Here is a 3,418-nt window from a genome sequence, read left to right as displayed (position 1 = left end):
GCCTGAGTTTTTTGCTCACAGGGATTACTTGTAATCCTCATTATTTAAAACAGTTTAATCAGAGCATCCACCACTGTAACTGCAGTATGCAGAAAAAAAAGGAAAAGCATAATGTTTACCCTTTAAAAGTTTAGATTATGAGGGATTCTTTATGTCCTACAGTTTGATGGTAATGCTGGTGTGAGCTGATGAAATGTTACTGAAGCAGGAAATCCTTTTTTTTTTTTTTCATGTTATGGTGCAAATAAAATTCCAGTTTGCAGCTCCTGTTAGCTCGCCCAACTTCAGCTGCTATGCAAGCGGATCACACACATAGGCACGCAATCTCTCACATAGAGAAAGCAGCCTCCTCCCCTTTTGTCTGTGATATAAACACCTCTGTCACTTCTAGCCCTGAAGAAGAATTTTGAATTCTCTACAGTAAATAACACCAGCAAAAGGCTGGAGGGAAACTGATCCACATGTGGAAAGGAAAATTCAGTTGTATTGTATTCCCTTAGAGCCCTGACTGCTGCCACACAAATAAAATACATGGTTTGTCATCCCATTATGGCCTGTTAACTTCTATTTACTGGGAGTGGTAGAGGACCTCTGTGGGGGATCTACCCATTTGGTGACACTTCCTCACCTTAATCAGAAATTTTGATGTTTTGAAACTTCTCAGGCGAGAAGAAAACAAAATATATGCAACCCATCTTGATGCAACTTGCTGACACATAATGAACAGACTTCTGGATTTTCTGACACCTGTGTCGACGCCACCCACCTACATTGATTGTAGTGTGGCAGCAATTTCTGCCAAAAAACTGAAATTCACCTTCTATCATTTATTTACCTTCTATCAAATAATTTAGTTACTCCCCAGTGAACTTTACTTGGAAATGGATGACTGTAAGAGAATGGACGGATGGATTTTCTTATCTAATATGTCTAAAATGTTTACATTCAATATTAAAATTCGGCTGTTTTATCTTAATGTTGAAGGTATGTGAGTCCTATTTTTTAAAATAAAAAAAAAAAATTACAAATAAGCACATCAAACAGTATTATGAAGCTCAGGTGAATTTATATGTAACACAACTACATGTACCAAATGAGGGCACCCCATTTGTTTACATCTGAATTACAGCTGACATAATCCCCATGATGAATGATGCTGTTAACCATGTCCTGAGATGAAGGCACTGATTTGGTCTTTCCAGTCGACTTATTGGTCAGGGTCACGGGGCTTTTTCTCCAGTAGATTCTGGAACTCACTTGATCAGCCAAATAGCGTGGAAGGGCATTGATTATCTACAACATAACACACTGTGCACAGCCCCCCACACAGGGTACATCATTCTGTATGCAGCAGGCTCCCATGTGAGACAACACTCAATTTCAAAGAGAGAGAATTCTCATGAGTAAGCAACATTTGCATTTATTGTTTCTATATTTAAAATATTTAACCTAGAAACAGTCTTTTTTTGGGGACATCTCACCACGTATGACGTACATAATTCTCTAAAATCAATTGCAGTTACCAGTATTTGTTGAGGTTGTGCCTTTTGCATGCACATTGCTGACATAGCAAGCCATTCTTGTTAAGCCCTTAGGCCTAATATTACAGATTTTTAATAGGGTTTGTCTTGCTTTAGAATGGTCCTTCAGGGGGGTGAGTATCATAACCAGTCTACAGTGATAAAACTAATTTAAAAAAAAAGATCACAATGCTGGAGATTTTCCTTTTGCTCTCTCTAAAACTGTTATTGCGGTGCTGAAGATTTTGTGCAGGAAAAAAAAACTACATAGAAAACAAACACTATGCTACAGAGGGGAATAATACGAATTTCATTTGGCTGCTAAAATCTGCAAAATTCAAAGAGGTCCGCTTCCTTTTTGTCACTGGACATGAATGAATATGTTTGATGTCATGTTTTTTAGATGCTACTAAATTTTAAAATGGAAGCTTTTTTTTTTTTTTTTTTTTAGCAGTTCTCAGTGCGAGTCCATACGCACTGGAGAGAAACGACTACAGATCAATAGCAGTGTGTCACATCTCCCACTGAACCAATTTTGGTGTTAAATTTAAAAAAGCGAGCACCACATATATAACAGAGTCCTCACAAAAACAGTGCCTGTTTTATATTTTGTAGCTTGAGTGTAATTCGAATGCCATGGGAGCCTAATCCTCTGAAGAAACCCTGAAACTTTCATTCCTTCTTACCATAATACAGTAGAAATTATGTTTAGTATTTATGTCCAGGCTTAAGAGGAACCATTGGTGAAACCATGCACAAGTGTTCTTAAGTTCATTAATTTCCTGCTTTCCTCTAAGTGGCCCTATCAATGGCAGTGCAGTTACTATGGCAACCCTCATTTCTTGCCTCTCTCAAACCTCACAAACCAGCCTCAGTAAACCTTATGGATGATGGAAAGTTGTTTTCCTCTTAAACAGAATTATAAGCTGCAAATAATTTTCCTTTCAGAAGTCATTCTACTGAGCGTGATCGCAGGAAGGCTGTTTCATCCTTGCATATTCAAACAGCAATAACACTGGGCAGTGGTCTAGAGCTCTGGCAGTGAAATGGATGGTGTTTCCAAGTGCGGATTAGTATTGCTGATTAGTTTATAATCCCTATGTTTTAAGCACTAAAAAGCAGTTGGATGATTCATGTGACCTTCTCAAGAAACCAACCACAGCCCATGTCTTTCTCACTAAACAAAAACAGGGATGAATGACTGCTAGCATTACCAACAGAATGGTAATGACGAACATTATTAGGCACCTAATACATAAATATGCTGTTGTGAAAAAGAAAGAGCACACGCTTTCAAATCTAAGGTTTTATATAGCAGGACATCATTTAAAAAATAGGTACGTATATCAGATGAATAACAGCATGACATATTTCACCGTGTCATTATTTATTTAACAAAAATTAAGCCAAAATGCAAAACTATGTGTGCGAAAGTACACCCTTACTGCTCCCATAGGAATTAAAAGGGTAAGGAGCAGCCAGGTGTTGCTAATCAAATGCACTTGACTAGCAAATGTGAACAACTCCATAAAAGCAGATGTTTTGGTAGTTTGCTGGTCTGGAGCATTCAGATGTGTGTTAACAAGGAGGAAAGATGCCAATGAGGAAAGACATGAGCAATGAGCTTAGAGAAGCAATTGTTGCTGCCCATCAATCTGGGGAAGCTTAAAAGGCATTTTCTAGATTATTTGAAGTCTGTTATTCTATCGTGTGTAAGTGGAAAACATTCAGGACAGTTTCCAGTCTTCGCAGGACTGCATGTCCCAGCAAACTCACCCCAAGGTCAGACTGTGCAATGCTCATAGGGACTGCCAAAAGCCCAAGAGCTACATCTCAGACTCTACAGTCCACAGCTAGTGGTTAATGGTGGTGTAGGGTTCATGATGTGGGCTTGTTTT

Source organism: Archocentrus centrarchus, chromosome 21 (assembly GCF_007364275.1).
Source record: "Archocentrus centrarchus isolate MPI-CPG fArcCen1 chromosome 21, fArcCen1, whole genome shotgun sequence".
NCBI lineage: Eukaryota > Metazoa > Chordata > Actinopteri > Cichliformes > Cichlidae > Archocentrus > Archocentrus centrarchus.
This window is presented reverse-complemented; position numbering follows the sequence as displayed.